Source organism: Lithobates pipiens, unplaced genomic scaffold, assembly GCF_037356315.1.
Source record: "Lithobates pipiens isolate NorthernLeopardFrog02 unplaced genomic scaffold, aLitPip1_a1.2 Scaffold_13, whole genome shotgun sequence".
In the NCBI taxonomy this organism is placed as follows: domain Eukaryota; kingdom Metazoa; phylum Chordata; class Amphibia; order Anura; family Ranidae; genus Lithobates; species Lithobates pipiens.
In genome coordinates, this window is record NW_027507718.1 from 444,033,310 (window position 1) to 444,046,009 (window position 12,700).

The following is a 12,700-nucleotide window of genomic DNA, read 5'->3' on the forward strand; positions in this document are numbered from 1 at the left end:
TAGTTCTGTTTGAGTGAACAACTGACAGTACAGTGAACATTTTCCACTCAATTTACTCATTCATTTGGTGTCCATTTATAAAGCCGAGTTGAGCTGCCATCTTGATGATCAGTGTCACGACATGACCATCTGGAATTCAGGGTGAAGATGCCAAATGGCACCCCTCCCCACTCCCAAAATGTATGAACATCATGTGTAAGCAACCCCCCCGAAAAAAAAAAAATGTCCACTAATCTTTTCAATTACCCCCTCAACATAAAGTGCTTTTGTAAGGCAATATTCTCCCCAAGCAAAAATTCCCCTCTTCCAGCTTAAATATTCTTCCTCTCCAAAGCCCTCCTCCTAGCACAAATGCTCCACCCCAAAAATTTCCCCTCTGAGCATAAATCCTCTGCCTCCCTCCAAATTGCACACTCGCAGCACAAATCCCCCCTCCAATTTCCCCTCCTAGCACAAATCCCCCCGAATGATCTCTACTAGCACAAATGTCCCCCTGCCCCATACCCTTTCCTAACACAAACCTGCCCTCCTAGTTCAAATCCCCCCTCCAAAGCACCCCTTCTAGCACAATCCCTCAAATCTCCACCTTGCCCAGGACAGCTGCCCCTCCTGTCCACCCCTTGTCTTGACCTTGATGATGATCACAGTTCATCTCAAATCATTAGCTGTTTATGAAACGGAGATGATCATCTCAGTTTACAGAGAATCTGTCATTGACAGAGACGTCCAGTTTATGAGGGTAGGATCTTGGCACCTCACTGGTGATCACTGGCAGATTTCCCCCACCCAGATGGTCCAGCTCAGAGGTGGAGCATTGGGGAGAGAAGAGAGAAACCCCGGAGAACCGAGGAAGAAGATTATTGACTTCATTCTTCCTCAATCAGACCCCTCAAGACAGTAAAAAAGCCTGCCTGCCTTTTACAAGCCCCCCAAAACTGGTAAAGCAGGTTCGAAACACAATATATTTATCTATATGTATTTATGTAGATATAATATATATATATATATATATATATATATATATATATATATATATATATATATATATATATATATATATAGATCTATCTATCTATCTATAGTGTGAGGTACTGAAGAAAGCGGCCTCCTCTGAGAATGCCCATGTGCTCAGCAGTGGTGATTCACCACTGCTTAATAAACGGACACCTCTGTGTTTTACTGATTTTCTGTTACTGTAATCTCGCTACATCTTGCGAGATTATAGGAACAGGAGGCGTTCTCCACAGTTCAAAGGATCTGTAGATCGCTTCATAACAGGGACTCAGCAGAGAGCAATTTCTGAGAATGCCAGAGAACTCAGCAGCGGTTATTTTCCGCTGAATGATAAAAGGACACCTTTATTTTTAAATAGAATTTCATGAAATGAGTTGAAAGGGGTTCAAATAGTACCATGAAATGGTTAATATGTGCTAGCTAGGATAAAAAAAAGTTGATTCAAATTAGTTGAAAGGAGTTAAAAAGTTCCCAAATTGATCAATATTTTCTAGCTTCAATAGGAATATCGAAGCATTTTTTTTTTTTTTTGTCGAATGATGAGATCAATAAATGTATGGCCAGCCTAAGAACAGATCTAGCTAGATAGGTTAAGATAGAATCTGCCAATACAGAGCATCTGTGTACCGCACACATGCATGAAATGTTCAATACAGCAAAAAGACATAACATTCTATTTAAAAGGCCTTTAAATCCACTATATTCAGTATAATAACCACAATTCGATTCCACAGATAAAAGCACAGGATCATTTACATGTAGGTGATACCATTCTATGTCTACTTTTGTCGATAGCCAACAAGGTACAGCTCTCTGCTTCTTCAGATAAGGAAAATTACTGATAGACTGATAGAGCATATTTTTTTTTATCTTCATACCAACTGCGACACTCTCTTAATGATAAAACCAAGATCATAATTCGAAAGTCTTGCTTGCTAACGCTTCCTGTGTTATAAATCAGTGGAGGTAAATAATGCCATCATCCATGCTTTTATTACAAGGACAGACTTTATTATGTATAAAAGAAACTGCAGAAATATGTACTTTTGATATGCATGATGTGTACTTTCTGCAGTGTGTTTGGAGTTTCATTACAATAAATTAATATTATTGTCACAGACTGACAAGAAAATCAGGAAATCTGAATCTTTTGTATATCTTGTATCACATTATTGCTTTTGCTAAATTCAGAGAACTTTCCACTTTGCAAAATTGCGACATCACTGAAGATAATGACATCACAAAGTAATCAATAAAGTAATTGATTCTTCGAGTTATGCTTTCATTTCACTTACAGATTGCAAGCCAGTCACAATTCACTTAGAAATCAGGAAGTAATAAACTAGCCAATCTATAAGTCATTTGTCATAATTTGCAAACATGTAAAAGATTACTAAAATGATTTTTTTTCAGTCTACATGATAATAACCACCTCTATACTTGTAAGCATGTTTCTACTTAATGTCATTTATTTATTGTGGATCGTACAATCAAATTTACTATGTTAAGCAAATATGTAATTGATGTATTATTTCACCAAGGGTGGTCCAGTATAAATGGCACTTGTGTTTGATTAATAATAGAAATAAGCTCATTTAATAAAATAACACGAAGAGTGAAACACTAAGCACAAAGGACAACACTAAGAACCCCCTCCTAGGATTCATATTGTAATAGCTGAGTTCAGTACAGTAATTTCCAATTGGTTGCTTTGGGTTACTGCACTTTATTCAATTTTATTTGAGCTGTTTATTGAAATAGAGCAATATTCCAACTATAGGAGCCTATTTTCATGAATGCGCCTAATCTATATTGATGAAAAGTGAAATCTGATTGGCTATTATAAGATACTGCACTTTGTACACCATTTTCCAACCTTATCTGTTAGCATTAAAAAAAACAAAAAAAAACTGTGTTTAATACCACTTTAACCACTCCCCACCCATGGGACATCAGATGAGGTCCTTGGGTTTAAGAAGTTATACCAGGATGATGCCTGCAGCTGCAGGTATCATCCCAGTATCAATATTTTAAGCCAATTCCCTTTAATGTAGAAGTTATTTGAGCAGCTATAGAGTCGCGCAATCACTTCTAGAGGTGCTGGAAGGGGGTCCTCCTCCACATGTATCACCGCTTTCCCATCCGGGAGCCTGGGACCGCTACAACCAGCAGCATCTACAGGAGTCTATTGTAGCCACACATTGGTTCTTTTTCGTTAATCCACCTTCTCTAAAATGGTGAAAAGTTTAGTATGCTTCAATGTAGAAGGGATTTGAGAAGCTATAGAGCCACTCAATCAGTTCTACAGGTGCTGGAAGCGGGTTCTCCTCCCCACCCACCACCACCCTCTCATCGGGAAGCCTGGGACCGTTCTAGCCAGCGGAATCTACAGGAGCCAATTGTATCCACACATTGGTTCTTTTTCATTAATCTGCCTGCACTAGAATAGTGACAAGTGATATCTGATTGGTTCTTATGGAATACTGCACTTTGTACACCATTATTACCATACTGGCTAGATAGTTTTCTCTTTATTATTTTTCTTTTAATGATACAGTATATGTGGCCATTATGTAGTTCATCATTTAATACCATAATCAGCTAGCAGGGTAGTCACCTTATCCAGATCTTTGCACATGTTTTCCTGGTTGTGAATGGCCTCCAAACTGTCGTCCATTCATCTGCTTTTTATCAGTCGGAACATTCAATCAGCCAAATTAAGAAACAATTTGTTCCAATGACTGGAATTAATTCTGTCATAGGGTGGTACCAGCTCCTGTGACCTATTCAGTTTCACTGTTGGTTCTGGTTGGCCTAGATTTCAGATTTGTGCTTCATAATGTAAATTGTCACATCATGCCTACACACCTCACCACCCGCTTAGTCCATGGGTGATCTAAGAAGTTATTAAAATACAGCTACAAACTATAATCAATTTACTATAGTGTTTTATGGTAAGCCTCACACTAATCATTTCATAGCAGTAAAATAGACCTTTGTATAAAGTTGCCTTTATACGGTATTGTGCACTCCATTATCACTCCTTCTTGTGTTTGGAGGCCAAGTCCACCCCAAGTGAAAATGTTAGCTTTGAATGCACAGAAGATCCAAATTACCTAGTGACTTATAATGTCTCCTGAAGCTTCTGGGGATGAGATTGTCTTCGTAGAATTGGCCCTGCTACACACACCAGTACATGTACTCTATCTTTATTTATACATTTGTGTAGTACCATGGGAAATCCAGGATGGACAGCACGACACCCTTGCTCAATAGCTGTGGTAGAAGGGCTATCCTTTCAAGCTCTGCAAGAAAGATAACTTATTGGTATCCAAGAGATTAAATGAACAGTAGATTTCTTTACCCTCTATCAGGAAGAGAAATATTAGTTTATGATGGATTTGACCTCCTATGACATTTTATATTTCAAATGTCTGTGAAGGTTTTCATGTATCCCAGTCATGGTACAACTGGACCTGTTCTGCAATGTTTGAAGATGCTGCTTATCCAAGCCACTTCTTTACTTCTAAGTGCCATGAACATACACCAGCATTTATATCCAAGTATAATATCTTGTAAAACTTTGACCTCTGTGATTTGACAATTATTCACACCTTCAGACATAACAGTAACTCAAATGATTAACACCCACGCAGACTTCCTAACATCAAGGATGGGATTTTATAACTAGTTCAGGATGGTTCTACAACTTTTACACCTCCCACACTTTTCTTGTAAAATCACTATTCTGCCTTGATACTTTCTTTTTAAATGCAAACAGTGTAAGGACTTTAATCTGACTTAGTATCAGCATCTTGCAGTCCCTTTACAGCAGTTCTCAGCCTGGCAGAGGGTAAAGCAGCACAAGAAACCTATCAATTGTGCTGCAGTCCTAACAAGTGACAGAGAGATGAGTTTATTAGTGTGCTTTTCACTGTCTACTCATAGGTTGGGGAAATGACAAGGCCTGTAAGTGTTACCTACCTGCATCAGAGTCTTCTGACATGCCAGACAGGACCGTGATGTGTGGCAGAGCTGTGTAACAATCAGCACTGGCTGGACCGAAGTACATATCTTTTAATGGGTAAAACAGAATTCCATCTGTGCATTTAAGGGGTCACTCAGAGACCTGTCCTCAGTGCAGAGCCCCTTTTTTGCTGCGTCTGCATCCACCCTGCAATTGTGCACAGGCAGCCTATAGAAGTGAATTCAGATGCAGCAGCTGCAAAGACACAGTCGCGTGTCAAAATTTGGGACAGACACTATGCATTTGGATCCATGCACCCGCTCCTACCTGTGTCCATGCAGCCGCTGCATCTACTTCCACTTCTATTGGATGGATGCAGAATCAGCAAAAAGTGGCTCAGCACAGAATTCGGGTCTCAGCAGCCATCTGAATGAGCCCTAATTGTTTGCTCGGAGTTCAGCTTTATTCTTTGTTTGGAGAGCATCACATTTAGCAAACATTTACAAAGCAAGAAAAAAGATTTGAGCAGATTTTGTTAAACCCTTTAAAGCTGAAGCCTGAGATAATAAATAAAGTCTAAATACAAGAGGATGTCTATTTTCACCTAAATCTTGCTGTGCTCTGTGTATTTCTTTCTGATCTGTACAGTAATCCAGTGTAAGACATTGCCGGTCACTGCTGCTCTCTCTCCCTGTGCAGGGTGACTGGTCTTGTGAGATAGAGAAAAGAGGGCGCACCATCCTAGTGCATTATCCCAAGTGTATTTATTTATACTAAAAACTACTCACAAATTATGAAGAGGAAGAAAGTATTCCTTCGAAACGCATCAGCCAGCCGAGGCCCTAATGTCATCTTCTCTGCAGTCTAGAGACTGTCTGTTCCAGGACTGATTGCCACGATTTAGTGACTTTTACAAGAAATTTTTTTTGTTCTTCATAATTTGTGAGTAGTTTTTAACTTTGTTTTTAGTATCAGTAAATACACTTGGGATAATGCACTAGGCTGGTGCGCCCTCTTTTCTCTTTCCAGTGACTATTAGGACATCCCTTATCTTGGAGGGCGGCAAAGCCTTATGTGCAAGAGTGTTTTTTCTGCTGTTTTCTTGACTGGTCTTATATTTGACCCCCTCCTGTAGTTTTTTGCAAACAGCCTGAAGTGGATGGAGCTGCTGAGTCCCTCCTACAGCTCTGCTTCTACAGACTATATACAGCACAGTGATGATGTCACTGCTGCCTTTACCAAGTAATACCTGCGTTTGCAAAGATATGCACACAAAATGAATTTATACCCTTTGTGGCTGTTAAAGCGGTATTAAATCTGATTTACAAAAAACAAAAACATTTATATTTATATATATACACTGAGCAAAATTTATCATGAGCCAAACTTAAAGATCTATGACGTGGCTACACGTGGTCTGCGGTTGTGAAGCCGGTTGTATGTACTGCCAAATTCTCTGAAACGCCTTTGGAGATGGCTTATGGTAGAGAAATGAACCTTCAATTCAAGGGCAACAGCTCTGGTGGACATTCCTGCAGTCAGCGTGCCAATTGCACACTCCCTCAAAACTAACATCTGTGGCATTGCACTGTGTGATAAAGCTGCACATTTTAGAACCCTTTCACAGTGAAAGTGCCCGGGCATTGGCGCTATTTTTAGCGGTGCTTTATCGTCATTAACCACTTTCAGACCGGACCAATTTGCTGGTCAAAGACCAGACCACTTTTTGCGATTCGGCACTGCGTCGCTTTAACTGACAATTGCGCGGTTGTGCGACGTGGCTCCCAAACAAAATTGACGTCCTTTTTTTCCCACAAATAGAGCTTTCTTTTTGGTGGTATTTAATCACCCCTGCGGTTTTTATTTTTTGCGCTATAAACAAAAATAGAGCGGCAATTTTGAAAAAAACGCATTATTTTTTACTTTTTGTTATAATAAATATCCCCCAAAAATATATAAAAAAACATTTTTTTCCCTCAGTTTAGGCCGATACGTATTCTTCTACATATTTTTGGTAAAAAAATCGCAATAAGCGATTATTGATTGGTTTGCGCAAAAGTTATAGCGTTTACAAAATAGGGATAGTTTTATAGCATTTTTATTAATAATTTTTTATTATTTTTTTTTTACTAGTAATGGCGGCGATCTGCGATTTTTATTGTGACTGCGACATTGTGGGGGACCCATCGGACATTTATGACACATTTTTGGGACCATTGTCATTTATACAGTAATCACTGCTATATAAATGCAGTGATTCCTGTGTAAATGACACTGGCAGTGAAAGGGTTAACCAGTGGGTGGCAGTGTAGGGGTTAAGTGTTCCTAGGGGAGTGTTACTAACTGTGGGGGGGTTGGGCTTTCATTTAGTGTACACTTATCTCTGCTCCAATCACATGGAGCAGAGATCAGCGTCACTAGTTGCTAGGCAGAATAGACAAATGTTGTTTACACAGCATTTGCTGTATTCGGCCGCTCCGTGAGACGATCGCGGGGATGCCCGCGGCGATCGAGTCCGCGGGTCCCGCGACCGGACTCACGGGGGTCCCGACCAGCGCGGGAGCGCCGGCGGCGCGCTCCCGATGGCAGGGCGGCATCGAATATTGGACGTACCTGTACGCCAATATGCCTGCCCGTGCCATTCTGTCGACGTACATCGTCGTGCGCTGGTCGGGAAGTGGTTAAAATCGCCCCGCTAGCGGCCGGAGAAGGGTTAAACTGCTGCAGCGTCACTTTGCTGGTGGATCAGCGGCGCTGCCCATTGATTTCAATGGGCAGAGTCGTTTTAGGAGCGGTGTATTTACCACTCCTACAGGGCTGCAAAGAAGCTTCTTGCAGGATATTTTGTGACGTCCTGACAGCGCAGAGCCCCAGTGTGAAAGCACTCGGGCTTTCACACTGGGATCGCAGCTTAGGCTTTTTTCAAGCGCTTTACAGGCGCTATTTTTAGTGCTAAAGCACCTGAAAAACGCCTCCAGTGTGAAAGGGGCCTTAGAGTTGCCTTTTCTTGTGGCCAGACTAAAGCCCCGTACACACGAGAGGACTTATGTCCGAAGGAGTTCCGTCGGAGTTCTGCTGGAATTCCGACGGAGTTCTGACAGACTTTTCGGCTGAACGGACTTGGCCACACACGATCACACTAAACTCCGACGGATTCGAACATGATGACGTACGACTGGATTCGAATAAGGAAGTTCATAGCCAGTAGCCAATAGCTGCCCTAGCGTCGGTTTTAGCACACACGAGCAAATTTTTCGAAGGGACCGGGTCCGGCGGAGTTCCTTCGGAAAAATTTGAAGCATGTTCCATATTCTAAAGTCCTTCGGACTTTGGCGAGTCAAAAGTCCGTTGCAGCCCACACACGATCGAATAGTCTGACGGACTCAGTCCGTCCGACTTTGGATGTTGAAAAGTCCGCTCGTGTGTACGGGGCTTAAGGCACACCTATGCAATAATCATGCTGTCTAATCAGCATCTTGATATGCCACACTGTGAGGTGGATGGATTATCTCTACAAAGCAGAAGTGCTCACTAACACAGATTTAGGGCAGGTTCACACTTGTGTGATGCGAGAACCCTGCGAATCCACAGGTTTGCACATCGCACCCGACACACACGCGCCAGTTCACACTGCCATAAGCGAACTGCTGGGGAGTGTCATTTTATATTAACGACACCCTCATTTCAGCTCGCGTGTTGCACTGCGAACTGACAGTTCGGACATGAATCAGATTACATATGTGTGAACACACATGTGATCCGATTCTGGTCCGAACAGAAAAAAGGGTCTTGTGCGTGTTTGGACCGAATGCGGTGCGATATCAGCCATACAGATAGTATGGCTGATATCGCATCACACAGACATCGCATGTAATGTGAACAGCAGTGCACTGCAAATTATATGCAATGTGTGGCATCGCACAAATGTGAACCGGCCCTTAGACAGATTTGTGAACAATATTTGAGAGAAATAGGCCTTTCGTGTACATAGAAAGTTGTAGCTCTTTAAGTTCAACCCATGATTAATAGGGGCAAACACAAAAAAGTGTTGCATTTATAATTATGCTCAGTGTGTGTGTGTGTGTATATACAGTGGTGTGAAAAAGTGTTTGCCCCCTTCCTCATTTCCTGTTCCTTTGCATGTTTGTCACACTTAAGTGTTTCGGAACATCAAACCAATTTAAACAATAGTCAAGGACAACACAAGTAAACACAAAATGCAATTTGTAAATGAAGGTGTTTATTATTAAAGGTGAAAAAAAATCCAAACCATCATGGCCCTGTGTGAAAAAGTGATTGCCCCCTAAACCTAATAACTGGTTGGGCCACCCTTAGCAGCAACAACTGCAACCAAGCGTTTGCGATAACGTGCAATGAGGCTTTTACAGCGTCCTAGAGGAATTTTGGCCCACTCATCTTTGCAGAATTGTCCTAATTCAGTTACATTAGAGAGTTTTCGAGCATGAACGGCCTTTTTAAGGTCATACCACAACATCTCAATAGGATTCAGGTCAGGACTTTGGCTAGGCCACTCCAAAGTCTTCATTTTGTTTTTCTTCAGCCATTCGGTGGTGGACTTGCTGGTGTGTTTAGGATCATTGTCCTGCTGCAGAACCCAAGTTCGTTTCAGCTTGAGTACACGAACAGATGGTCGGACATTCTCCTTCAGGATCTCTTGGTAGACAGCAGAATTCATAGTTCCTTTTATCACGGCAAGTCTTCCAGGTCCTGAAGCAGCAAAACAGCCCCAGACCATCACACTACCACCACCATATTTTACTGTTGGTATAATGTTCTTTTTATGAAATGCAGTGTTCCTTCTACGCCAGATATACTTGGACACACACCTTCCAAAGAGTTCCACTTTTGTCTCATCAGTCCACAGAATGTTGTCCCAAAAGTCTTGGGGATCATCAAGATGTGTTGTGGAGAAATTGAGACGAGCTTTGAGGTTCTTTTTGCTCAGTAGTGGTTTTCTCCTTGGAACTCTGCCATGCAGGCCATTTTTGCCCAGTCTTTTCCTGATGGTGGAGGCATGAACGCTGACCTTAACTGAGGCAAGTGAGGCCTGCAGTTCCTTGGACGTTGTTGTGGGGTCTTTTGTGACCTCTTGGATGAGTCGTCGCTGCGCTCTTGGGGTAATTTTGGGCGGCCGGCCACTCCTGGGAAGGTTCACCACTGTTCCATGTCTTCGCCATTTGTGGATAATGGCTCTCACTGTGGTTCGCTGGATTCCCAAAGCTTTGGAAATGGCTTTATAACCCTTTCCAGACTGATAGATCTCAATTACTTTCTTTCTCAATTGTTCCTGAATTTCTTTGGGTCTCGGCATGATGTGTAGCTTTTAAGGATCTTCTGGTGGACCTTACTGTGTCAAGCAGCTCCTATTTAAGTGATGCCTTGATTGTGAACAGGTGTGGCAATAATCAGGCCTGGGTGTGGCTAGAGAAATTGAACTCAGGTGTGGACAACCACAGTTATAGTATTTTTTAACAAGGGGGGCAATCACTTTTTCACACAGGGCCATGATGGTTTGGATTTTTTTTCACCTTTAATAATAAACACCTTCATTTACAAATTGCATTTTGTGTTTACTTGTGTTGTCCTTGACTATTGTTTAAATTGGTTTGATGTTCCGAAACACTTAAGTGTGACAAACATGCAAAGGAACAGGAAATGAGGAAGGGGGCAAACACTTTTTCACACCACTGTATATATATATATATATATATATATATATATATATATATATATATATATATATATATATATATATATATATATATATATATATATATATATATATATATATATATATATGAATATATATATATATATATATATATATATATATATATATATATATATTACATATATATTACAAGTGGGTTATGCCATAGTTTGCTAGTGTAGCGGATGACATTTTGGACAAAATGTCATATGCATGTAAATTTAGTTTTTGCTTCAGAAAAGTAGGGAGTCTGAGGTTTAATTACGTAGGTTGGCCTTGACATCAGTCTCTGTTGGAAGTTCTGCCTGGTCATGTGAGCAGTGAGGTGCACATGACCAGGCCAGAACCAGGTCTGGTTGGACGTTCAACCTTCTCGGAACCAATCAATGGGAGTGCCGGGGCCCACTGGAGAGTCTGGGAAGGGGTACTTAAGATGTGTGGGTCACGTGTTTAGAGGAGAGGAGTTTATGAGGCCTGTGTGGTCTGTTCTGGTTCCAGGACCGGGGTAGCCCCGTGAGGGGTCCCGGTCACGGGGGGTTCGACATCTCGCAACATGTTCCTGTTAGAGGCCCCTAATAGACCTGCCTGGTCTGGGGTAGGGATCCGTCTGTTCCCGAGTCTCGGAACCTGCTGGTCCGAGGCGCAGTAACTGAGGGAGGATTCAAGGTGTGCTCTCGGCTTGCAGGGGCACCACAGCTCGTGGAAGTGACCGGGGGAGGACTCTTCAGAGGAGGGCCAAAAAGGGGCATCCTGAGAAGTGCCTGGTTACTGAGTTGGGAAGGACATTGACAAATTCACGTTTTCCAGTACCATTATGGAGACAGAAAACGTTCCAGGTACTGAGGAAAAAGGTTCCTTTTCACGCTTAGTTACAACTTGTACACATTCATAGGATTGTTTCAAGTATTTGAGTCGACGTGCTGACTGCCATGATCTCTGACTAGAGATCGGTTCAGCCTTGAGATACCCAGCTGCGAGTGGCTACTTTCTGGGTGGAATTTGAGACTTTGCTAGACCTGCAGTTCAAGGTGCCTGAGTTCTTCACCCGTGTCCTCTGTTCCCATGAAAGACTGTGTTATTGGATGTTGCCCCTGCAAAAATAAACCTTTCAATAAGGACTTTATTTGTGTCAGCGTTCAAGTTGTTGGGTATCAACCCTGGGAACCCCTAGACGTGGAGGAGCAGACCAAGAGGAGTTAACTGGTAAGCCCAATAAGTCAAGGCCGCCATGCAAGGGATGTGGCCGCTACACTAGTATGCACCACATACCTGCCATAATGTGCCCTCCAGCGGGGCACTGAGACTGAACTTGCAGTTCCCGGGCACTGCCACCCTCATTTCTGAGTCCCGTCTATTTGGCCTCTTGAATGGCGGGGAAGTGATGATGTCATTCCTGCGCACGCAGTCTGTACATGACAGCTGACAGGCAGGGGATGCATTTATGAGAGAAGAGACCGATATGGTCTTTTCTGTCATAAAAACCCTACCTGTCCACAACATTTAAAAATAGAGTTTAATCAAACTTTAAGGAGTATGTAAGTTTTTGTGCCCAGAGTTCATCTTTAAAGCTCTCTTCAGCTACAGTATTGAATATGAATCTTCACAAACATGATTGGTTATAGCATTAAGCTTTCAGCAAGCTTCAAGACTTATGAATCCTACTTAAAGCTCTCTAAGGAAAGCTAACATAAGAGCAATATATAAACTGTCATTGATAGTTAACTGTCTGCCAAAGTGATGCTCAAACTACCATACTTTCTGAGCCGCAGTGCTACAACAAATATGCTGCAAATGAAGTTGGAGTGAAGCCTACTTATTGTGGGGGAGTCACTCGGAAAGTCCTGAAGCCCGTGGGATATGTCACCCAGCTACTAACATTCCCAAAAGCAGAGCTAGTAATGGCAGCTCCCATACACTGCCAGATTCAGATCAGTGATTACTGTACAATTCACTATTTAAAAGAAGGTAATTTGGGGTGGTGTTACAGC

General features: G+C 42.0%; 1 protein-coding gene across 3 annotated transcripts in view; it reads left to right on the forward strand.

Moving 5' to 3' along the window:
• The window catches only part of KCNIP4 (potassium voltage-gated channel interacting protein 4), an 871,913-nt gene that overhangs the window by 493,750 nt on the left and 365,463 nt on the right, over window positions 1–12,700 (forward strand). The window lies entirely within an intron of this gene.